Source organism: Gossypium raimondii, chromosome 12 (genome assembly GCF_025698545.1).
Source record: "Gossypium raimondii isolate GPD5lz chromosome 12, ASM2569854v1, whole genome shotgun sequence".
NCBI lineage: Eukaryota > Viridiplantae > Streptophyta > Magnoliopsida > Malvales > Malvaceae > Gossypium > Gossypium raimondii.
Genome location: NC_068576.1, coordinates 22,425,166 through 22,436,937, shown reverse-complemented (window position 1 = coordinate 22,436,937; position 11,772 = coordinate 22,425,166). Strand labels below are relative to the sequence as shown.

The 11,772-nt window shown below is 30.8% G+C and overlaps 1 pseudogene; it reads right to left on the bottom strand.

Moving 5' to 3' along the window:
* Positions 1–4,190: 4,190 nt before the first annotated feature.
* On the bottom strand, positions 4,191–5,785 carry LOC105763541 (E3 ubiquitin-protein ligase ATL31-like; annotated as a pseudogene).
* Between the last annotated feature and the right edge of the window lie 5,987 nt (positions 5,786–11,772).

The following is an 11,772-nucleotide window of genomic DNA, read 5'->3' as shown; positions in this document are numbered from 1 at the left end:
ACATGAGTTTATAAATTAATTTACAGACATTTCATTTCATCAAGCATTCATATTTAAAATCAATCAAAATAAAAAAATTAATCAGCTAACGTTGGCCAATTTAACTCATACATGTCATTATAACCAGAATCAAAGCATCCAAAATTACCAATAGAATTAATGGATAGTGTGATAAACATTCATACATCCATTCAATGCATTATTCCCCTTTTTATCAAATATACCAATGTTTCATCAATTTTCATACAATGAACATTCAAATCACATTAACATCAGTAACATACATTTCAAGCATTTAAGAATATAATTCAACTTACACGACCTTACCAGACTAAATTGCAGAAATACCAAAAATTCAGAGACATTTTGGTAATTTTCTATTTTTCTCGAATTTCCACCCAATCATGATCTAAATTAATATTTCATTCAATTTATTAATTTAAATAATAAAACAATTCATTTCATGCAATTTGGTCACTTTTGACATTTTTACCAATTTACCCTTAAAATATTACATTTATTCAATTTAGTCCTTGAACCTAAAACATGCAAATTGGCCAAATTTAATGAAAACTCATGCTAGTTGAATAATCATTTATTTTCCTCCTCCTCCTCTCCATTCCACATCCTTAATGTATAATATGCTTATATGTAACATTATCTATAATTCCATCATTTTTTATATATTAATTCAAAGCTGTCCACTTGAGTCATAGTCACTAAATTATTTATACCTTGAGATACGAAACTCCGAATTAAGATATGCTAAATTATTATGAAACTAGACTCACATATATTCTTACCATAAAATTTTCAGAATTTTGGTTTAGCCAATACGTACAGTTTATTTTTTAAACTTCCCCTATTTCACTGTTTGATAGTTCCGACCCCTCTTCACTAAAAATTAATTATCTCTTTGTACAGAATTTGGATGATGTTTTTGTTCATTTCTATTGAAAATAGACTCATTCAGGATTTCAAAATATAAATTTAAGCCTCTAATTATTTGTATTCAATTTTTATGATTTTCCAAAGTCAGAACAGGGGAACCCAAATTCATTCTGACCTTGTCTCACAAAATTTATTATATCTCATGATTTACAATTTCATTACTTACACCGTTTCATCTATGTGAAACTAGACTTAATAATATTTAATTAAATATTTTTTCATCCTCTAATTTTATTTCCACAATTTATGGTGATTTTTAAATTTAACCTACTGCTACTGTCCAAAACTGTTTTAGTGCAAGATGTTGATTACTAAATTTATAACTCCCTTATTCCCTTTCTCTATAATATTTCCCATCATTTTCACTTATTTCCTTCACTAATATATCAAGAACATAAGACTTTATTTAAAAAACTCTACTATAACATCATTTCCATACTTTTCAACAATAACAAACTTAAAAATATATTTAAATCTTGATGTTCTTACCTTATGCTATTGATTTCAATCTTTAACTTGATTTTCTCTCTCCACCAGCTTCTATTTCTTGAATCTAACTTGACATTCTAGCTCCCCATTGTCTCCTTATTATTTTTCTCTCTTGGAAGCTATGGAAATTCTTTTGATTTCTAGGTGAAAATAGTGAACTTTTGGTGAAAGGACCAAATTGTAAAGAAAGTAAAACTTTCTTTCTTCTCTTCTCTTCTAACGTTATTGCATGGAAAGATGATGATTTTCATCATCTTTCCTCCCTTTATATTAATCATTTAATAATAACATAATACTAAAATCTTAATAAAATATTAATTAAATAACATTTATCTAATTAATTAATTAAAATATCACAAACATCATCATTACCTTCTAGAATTATCTCTCTCTATTTGACCATTTTGCCCTTTATAATTCTTTGAAATTTCATCCTTGAGTCATCACTTAATTTGGTAAAATTACAATTTAGTCCCTCAAAATTCTTCACCCTTTTCAATTTGGTCCTAATTCATATATTTTTCTTAGTTTCTAGATTATTCCGCCCTTAAATATTTACACTATTGGGCCTTCAAATTTTTCATTTTTACACTTCAACCCCTCAAATTTTGAGTATTTATTCTTGGGCAACAAAACTTTTCTCACTTTTGCAATTTAATCTTTTCTTGAATTAATATGTCATAATATACTTCCTAATGTTGACATAACTTAATATTACCCTTTTTATCACTTTATTTCCTTATTTTACTATATCAAGGATATTATCTTACTTTCTTACTGTAGTAATTTTCGGGGTATTACAGAAACTTAGCCAAGTACTAGCCGTTCAAGTAGTAGTCATTTTCAATATCCATGAGTTGAAATGGTTTTGACATCTTCCAAAAGTTACTGAGCCTATTGTGAAGAGCATTGTATCTAATACTTCGACCCAAGAGTTTCAGAACTACTGTCGTCTCCATTTCCTTATAAAGGATCAGCTTGATTCTATCAGAAAAATCTAATATTGGAATCCTGTTAACGGTAGATCTTATCAAATCTCCCTCTCATGAGACTAGATCTACATCATTACCCTCGCTAATAGCCATATGGTCCTTAGTAGAACCGGCTGATCCAACCTTTAAGAGTTTCTCCTTCCAAGACATCACCGAAGATGATTCAAGATCCATACTCATATCAACCTCCGCCTCATCTTGGCCTTCTTAACCTAACTTTCTTAATGTTCCGATCCTTGGAAAAATGAGAATCACCACCATCGTAATTGCTCAGAGTGTTCGTCATTATTTTTTTTTTTTGCTTTCTCCTCTCTTGTTTTTATTTTAAGGAATATAGTTTTTTATTTTTTTATTTTTGCTTTCTCCTCTCTTGTTTTTATTTTAAGGAATATAGTTTTTTATTTTTTATTTAAAATGTAAGTCGATTGTTAACGTCATTAATTTTTTGGTCAAATTTAGGTTCATTGCAAAATCATTTTATTTATTACATGTTTATCAAATAATTTTTTATTTTAAAATGTCACACCAATAAATATAACAAAAAATTTAATAATTAAACCTAAAACTTAAAATCTAAAACAACACAAAGATTAAACTTCTAAAAAATAAAAGTAAATCAACTAAATTCTAAATATAAAAAAATATAGAAACTTGTAGTATATTTTATTTTAATTGGATTGAGACGAAGGATTTGTGTTTGACATTAGGGATTCTGATATTGAATTGGAGAATTTAGAGATTGAGTAGTGGAGTTGTTTTGACATTTACAGATGGATTTTAACTTTTACACTTAATTGCATTAGACATTTCCTTGAAATATATTTTAAATTTGTTCTTAAACTTTAAAAGGTTCTAATTACATTTTAAATTATTGATATTATATCAATTAAGTTTTCAATTATTAAAATTAATAAATAATATGTCAAATTTTACGTGATATAATTTAAAATGAAAATTTTAAAGAAAAATAAAAGTTGTCGATAACTTTTAAAAGTAAAAATTAAAAAGAAAGTAAAACAAAAACAAAAAAGAGTGAGCGGTAAAGTTTTTGAAAGCTTTGAAAGCCTCAAAACTAATATTTTATAGCATCCATTTTCACAATATTTATTTTTTAAAACTTTTCATTTTAAACTATACCATATATTTGACATATCATTTAACGGTTAAATTAATAATTTTAATAATAAAAGGACTTTATTGACATAAAACCGAAAATTTAAATATGTAATTAAAATGTTTTAAAAATTAAAGATCAATTTAAAATAAAACTTGTAATTTGAAAATGGATGGTACAATTAACTCAATTTTTTTGGTCAAAGTATTACGCGGTAAATATATAATATTTTTGTTGTAATCCCACATTAGTTTTCTTTCCTCGTAATACATATTAATAAATTAAGGAAAATTAATTAAAGGTTAGTTATTGGTACACTAGTAATATATATTTTTATTTCACAAATAATTTTAAAAATTGTCATGTTTCTTTTTTAATATTTTAAGAACTCTATCCATAGTGTACCAAATATATTCTCATTAATTAATACATTTATGATAGGAGTTTTAAAATATTTTTATCAATATTAGAGGAGAGAATGGGGTAACACAGTTCGAATCTGTGCCAACGGGTATATAACAATAGTTTTAAACCTTGCTCCACACAAGTCAAGAAAAATTAAATACATTAATTGCTATTTAAAATTTTTAAAATTAAATAAATGAAACACATAGCATTAAAAAAATTAAATTGAAGTGAAAAGGACTAAATTCACACTAAATATAGAGCATATAGGTTACTTACAGAATTTGACCTTATACTTCTTTAATAGTTCCCCATTCCAATTCCAAATTTGAATCGAGAAGCAATCAAGGTGATGATCTACCACTAATGTATATTTATGAATATCACTATCCCTAAAATACAGTCCAATAACTACAAATTTACAATTAGTTGGAAGGCCGAGGCGAGGAACCTTTTTCACCTGGCTCAACTTTCAAGTTGAGACAACATAGCTTCTCTTTAACGGACGTTAACCCTCTCCATGAATGGGACCCATCGTCCCAATCTCCACCGCCACCTTTCGGAGACTTAAGCGGACCCGTCTTCGAAACAAACGGCGGTGTCCTTGAAAACACCCAATGGTCTATGTTACTTTTCCCCCTACTACTTCCTTCTCCTCCCTTCTTCCAACTCCCAATACGACGTCGTAACTACTTGCCCGATTCAACCCCCCCCTCCCCTTTCGCAATTTGCTTCCTGAATTCCTCTGCGAACCTTAACATAAACCTTTCCGTGTTCTCCCCAGGTTGAATCATTGAGTGACCCGTCGAGTGAGAACGTGTAAACTTCCCCGTTATTTTCTCTCTCGGTCTCGTTTCCTCGTCGACATGAATGACCAACTCATTTTGCTGCTCAACTCGTTGTCTTGTCGGATGACTCGACTCGGTGTTGTTGTTGTCCGACTCAGTGGTGTTGGAGCCTAACTCTACCGGTAGAGCTATGTCATCGGAATCGGGGGTGAGCTTAGCTCGACAAACGGGACAGGTCACGTGGTAAGCCAACCAAGCGTCGATACAATCAAGATGAAACACGTGACAGCATTTCGGAATTACACGCAGCGTTTCATTGTCTTCGAACTCACTCAAACAAACCGCGCATTCCAGCGCCCGTTTACCAATTTTAAGGTTCTTAACATGGGAATATAAAAAACGGGGAAATTCTCGATCACCTCCGGATCAAGACCGCTTGGCCGGAACCTTTGAGCAGAGGAAGCTGCAGCGGCGGTGGCGATCGGGCAAGATTCGTCGTAATGACGGATGTAAATGGAGAGGATCCAGACGAAGAAGAAAGCGCCGACGAGGACCATAACGACGATGGCCATCGAGGGGTCGAAATGACTGTAAAGACGGTACGAGTCTCCCCTTGGTGGTGGAGCTGTAGACTGTGCCGTCACTACGACAACGGTTAGAAAGTACAAGAAAATCGAACGGCTGAGATTAAACATTAGGGACAGTGGAATCAAAATTTTTAGAGAAGGTAATAGAAACGTTAGTCACTTGAAACACTTTATTTATTTGTCTGAAATTTCGGGTTTGAGCTAAAAATATAAAGAAACAAAACAAAGATAAAAGAAAAGAAGGAACAATAAAACTAAGGTTAAAGATAAGGAATTTCCCAATTGCAGTGGGCGGGAAGTAAAGATACCGGGGGAGGCTGACGTCATTTAATGGCATTGGCTCGATTTCTAACACGTTGTTCCACAAAAAAGAAAAGCTAAAACCCAGGTTAGCATACTTCTAATTAGTTTTTGGTTTATAATACATTTTTCAAATTTTCAAATTACTCGCTCACTGAGTTCTACTACTTTTCAAAAATCCGAGAAATTCTCATTGTTATAATAACATGAAAACAAAGGTTGAAAATGACTACATGAAATGAATATGAAAAAGGATGAAGGGTAGGATAAAACTTATTATTATTATTTTTAAACTTAGTTAGTGATTCAATTTTTAAGGGTTTTATTTTAATCACTCAAGTGTTAAATTTTAATGTCAATTAATTATACATAACACATCATGATTATACTTTTATTTTGGTCACCCAATTTTTAGGTCGTTTTCATTTTGATCGCTTAAAATAGATTCTTTTCAAGTAACAAATCAAGTGACACTATTAAGGGATTAAAATTTTCAATAATTAATTTAATTGATTTTAACGTTCTAAAATTTAAAATTTCAATATTAAAAAATTAAAACATTCAATATTGGGACGAATAAATACAATTTGACAATTTTATGTATTATTTTAATTTTATCACTTTTTATTTTAATTTTAATTTTTTACTTAATCAATACTTAAAAATAATATATTTTAAGTGATCAAAATAAAAACGACTTGACCAAAATACAATAATTTTATTTTAAATAACTAAAATAAAAACATCTTAAAATTTGTTTCGCAAACTAACTAGTTTACAATTTTTTTTCTGTGAAAGGACAATTTATTAATAAGATGAAAGTGATTTTTTTATTTTTTTGTTATGATGTATTGGTTCTAAAATGCAAATTGCAATTTTTTTTGGCTTTTCCTAATTGATGTGACATTAGAATTTATTCCAAAATTTAATGATTATCGTTTAATTTCAGTTAAGTCAAAATTGGGGTTTTAGATCATGTTATAAACGCACTTGGGTTAACTCTGGGGGTTTAGATTACAAGTTTTGAAGATGTCGTTGTTTTTCAACCGAATAAATCCATTGTTTATGGAATAAGTCAAATCTGGTTTCTCTTTTCTTAAACAAACAAAGTGGCTATGATTGTTACCAAAAAAATGGCGGCTTATGATTCCTTTGGTTTCTTTGATTTTTTTTTAACCGAAAGCCAAAAAGGCAAAATACAAATTAATAGCACTAGAAAATTAACAAAAAAAAAGTTTTAATTTATGTTTTTTTCGTCATTATAAGGACTTTTTTTGTTTGGTAGTGCTTTGAAACGATGTAATGGTTCCATGGAAATGTACTCCGAATGTTGAGGATGACAAGTTAAACAGACAAGTCGGATTAACTTTTAAATTCATTCTTAATATTTAAAATTTCACCAAAAATAATAATATGCCTTGTATATGATAAAAGTACAGAAATAAAAAAAATTACCCATCATCTCCAGCAACGGTTAATGGAAATTAATGCCATTGCCACGTAAGGCAGTATCTGGAATGGCAGCTATATGAGCTTTCGTCATTTGCGTGGTGCTGGTCTGGAGGAGTTAAGTGGTGCCTGGAGGTGATGGGGCGATGAGAGCTTGGTGTGAGAACAGCTGTGAGGGTGGGCAGTTACGAGGGGGAAGAAGACGATGAAACGTCGGAGAGGAGATAGAGGGGAGAAAATATTTAGTTTATTTTATTTCTATTAATATAGAATTTAAATTTTTATTTAAATAAAAATTTCAGAGGCCACGCTTAATGATTTAGAGAGCTTTTAAGGAACTAACGATTTGAACCACAATTAGTAATACAATTAAAATTTAGATACTATTTTTCACTAAAATCATTACAACAAAACAGTCCTAAGACGAAATTTTTGGGCGACATTTTCGTAAATGTTGAAATAGACTTGCCAATATATGTTTTGGCCAACTCTTTGTATAAGGGTTGGGATATGCATGCCTAAGATAACGCTTAAATAAGAGTTGGCTTGGTCCGACACTATGGTGACACTTTTGGGCGACACTTTCCTAAGTGTTGGGATAGACTTGTCGACATACGCTTTCGCCAACCATTTGTATAAGGGTTGAGATATGCATGCCTAGGGCAACAATTAAATAAGAGTCGGCTTTGTCCAACACTATGCTGACACTTTTGGGCCAACACTTTCTTAAGTGTTGGGATAGACTTGCCGATATACGCTTTGGCCAACTCTTTTGTTTAAGGCTTGAGATATACATGCCTAAGGCAACGCTTAAATAAGAGTTGCCCTTGTCCAACACTATGCCGACACTTTCCTAAGTGTTGGAATAGACTTGTCGACATACACTTTGGCCAACTCTTTATATAAGGGTTGGGATATGTATGCCTAAAGCAACGTTTAAATAAGAGTCGCCTTTGTTCATACAACTTAGGCATCATGCATACAACTTATTTATGAATGCAAACATAATCCTATTTTAACTAAGGACAGTATATACTAAGTTTCATATCACACAAGCTACTAGTTTCATATTAAGCTTTTATGTCTAAGGAAACAATTTTTATTTTTTAACAGTTTTTAACAATATTTTATAATAACAGTTTATTGATTTCACCTTTAAGCCTTTATGTCTAAGGAAATAGTTTCATACAACATAATAGCAAGGTTTATGTCTAAAAAATAAAAAAATACTATTTATGAATGCAAACAATTTTTTATTTTTTTAACAATTAGCTTCACACAAGCTACTAGTTTCATATTAAGCCTTTATGTCACCCAAAGGAACTTGATTTCAATTTCCTGTTTGAACAGTTTATTGGGATATGAAGGGCTTGAAGTTGTTAATCCAAAGGAACTTGATAATCTTCTAAAGGAAGAGGTATGTTGTTTCATTTTATTTGCTATTTCCTATCTAGTGCACCATTAAATTTGTTATATTTTAGTAAAACAGTTTGAGGTTGAATGAGGTCTGCAATTGGCTTACAGCAAGGTTGGGGCTTGAAGGATAACGCTAAATATAGAAAAGAGTCGAGAAGCAATAATGGTGAAATAAGAGAAGACTTCATATGTTACAAGTAGGTTGTAAACAAAATGGATTGTTAGGGCATATGGTATACTTGGATCTGGAGATGTTTCACTACCTGAGGCTACCTGTGTAGAAATAAGAGATCAGTAGAGTTTCTTGGAATTGAAGTCGCAGTTTCAGATTGTATTAGCTATTATGTAGTATAACATCAATATCAATGTCCATCATCTTAGGAACTTTTTTATTTGTTTACTTTTGTACATTGGGTTGAATGTATGTGGTATATATTTTGGCTCAATGTTAGTGTATTTTGATTATTGGATCGATTTTTGTAATGAATATTCAACCTTTATATTAATTTTAATTTTATATTTTTAGTTGTATTTAAAGCACAATTTCTATCATTATTCACTGTAAATGCTTATGAAAATATATTAATATTGAAACAATAAAAAATAGAAAAAATTACCTTAAACGTGTTTATTCCAACCTTTTTAATATTGTCTTAAACGAGTTTATTCCAACCTTTTAAAGATTGCCTTAAACGGGTCTATCCCAACCTTTTTAAAGGTTGTCTTAGACAAGGTATATCCCAACCTTTTTAAGGTTGTATTAGATGGCTCTATCTCAACCTTTTTAAAGGTTGCCTTAGACGGGTCTATCCTAACCTTTTTTAAGGGTTGCCTTAGACAAGGTCTATCCCAACCTTTTTAAGGTTGCCTTAGACGAGTCTATCCCAACCTTTTTTAAGGGTTGCCTTAAACAAGGTTTATCCCAACCTTTTTCAGGTTGCCTTAAATGGGTCTATCTCAACATATTTTAAAGGTTGTTTTAGATGAGGTCTATCCCAACCTTTTTAAGGTTGCCATAGACGACTCTATCTCGACCTTTTTTAGAGGTTGCCTTGGACAAGGTATATGCCAACCTTTTTAAAGTTGTCTTAGACGGTTCTATCTTACCCTTTTTTAATGGTTGCCTTAGACAGGTCTATCTCAACCCTTTTTAAAGGTCGGTCTTGACTAGGCCTTTGCCAACCCTTCAATAAAGGTTGGCTTATGTTGACTTATGCCAACAATGTTTCAAAAGTGTTGTGGGACCTATGCCAACTGTAGTAAAAACAACCTTTTTAGAAGCGTTTGGAGAAGCGTCACGACACCTATGCCAACCTTTTTTGCGTCGTCTTAAGTAAAAAAAAAAAGTCGCATTAGGCCTGTTTTGTTGCAATAAATATAAATTAGATATTTAAATAATAAAAACACTATAATTTAAGCAAATTTAATATTTAATCCTTTAAATAAAAAAAACTTTAGAGAAAAATAGATTGTATCACAATAACACTCGAGTTCTTAATACTAATTTTCTATAGCACATTTGTGAAATTTTGAAATCGCAATTATATATAGAAAATTAGGGATATAATTAAGTCTTTGATTCAAAACTTGAAACTCGAGTTCGATTAAAAAAGCACTATTCAAGTTTGATTTGATTAAGCTTAATTTATCTATTTATATACTTAGTCATATATATTTTATTTAAATAATAATTATTTTAAATATAATATGATAACTAAAAAGAATCTATATAGAATCTTTTTTTACTTAGAAAAGGAAAATAAGAGAAAAACATGCATAAATAATGAATTTTGGTTCAAAATAAATTCAAGATAAAAGAAAAAAATCTATTTATCTTTCATCCAAATAACAATCTTAAATAAGCTTAAGTTGTGGTTTGCCTCCTTCAACTTCTGCTTATTTTCTACTGGTCCCAATGAGTCTTATGCATGTTTAGACAATGGCAGTGAGGGGGAGTTTACTTTTCAAAGCAGATTCAACAGCTCGTTCTTATTGAAGGATATGGCATCCACGGTGGTAGTGAAACTCCTTGGGAGAAACATAGGGTATTTTACCCTTCATAACTGGATTTTTAGTTTGTGGAAGCCCTTTTTGCCATTTCAACTCATGGATATTAAAAACGACTATTTCTTGGTCAAATTCCAGAGTATGGCAGATTATGAGAAAGTTCTTACCCAAGGTTCTTGGATTGTCTTTGGGCAGTATCTCACGGTCCAATCATGGACCTTGAATTTCGACCCTCTGCAGCCTTTTCCTCATGTAGTGATGACATGGACCCGGTTGCCTGGTTATTCGAGATTCTTGTATAAAAGGAAGATATTGGAGGAGAATGGAGCCTAGTTGGTAGGGTGACCAAGCTAGATCTAAAAACCATTAGTAGCTCAAGGGGCCAGTTTGCTCTGATGGTTGGCTATATTAGCCTTGACAAACCATTAGTTTCACAGATCTTGGTCAACGGAACACCATACAAGGCTATGTTCCTGTTCATTTGTTTATTTTTGAAGTTGTTCATGTTCGATCCGTGTTCATTTAAAATTTTAATATCATGTTCAAACTCGATTCGTTTATTATTTGGTGTGTTCAGGCTCGATTTGTTTAGCGTTCGCAAACATGTTCATTTAATGTTCATGAACATGTTCATTTATAACATATTCATTGATAAGTTTGTGATTGTTAACTAAACAAACAAACAAAAAAAATTAGATAAAACAAAACCATCTAAATAAAACTTACATTTCAACATGAGAATTGTTGAGTTCTAATGTTGAAGGAGGTATTTGTAATATCATAAAAAACTAAGTTGTAAACAAGTATTTTGATCGATTCAAAACAAAACATATCATATTACAAGAGAAGCAATTCAAAAAGATTACACCAAAATGTTGTTGTAAACACCAACTAGAAAAATTGACAACATAAATAGCACATCCCCTCACAATGAATTCAATGATACCACATCTTGAAAACACCAAATCAAAAAATTTATGAGTTTTACCCATCAAACTCAATAAGGAAACAACATAAAAACTTGAAAATTACTAGATTAAGTACATTTGAAATTCTTCAAAATTCTACCTTCAAAGTAAGGAAATCTCTTTAATTTCTACTTTGCTCTACATAAAAAATTAAAATTAGATGACCAAATTAAATAATATTTCAAATATTAAATAAATAGAAAAAATACTTGAAAATTACTCACTTTGGCTTTCTTTTTCAACCCGTAAAAGTTCCAATACCAATCAGAACCACAAAGTAACATTTGCACCGTATCAGTTCCTAAA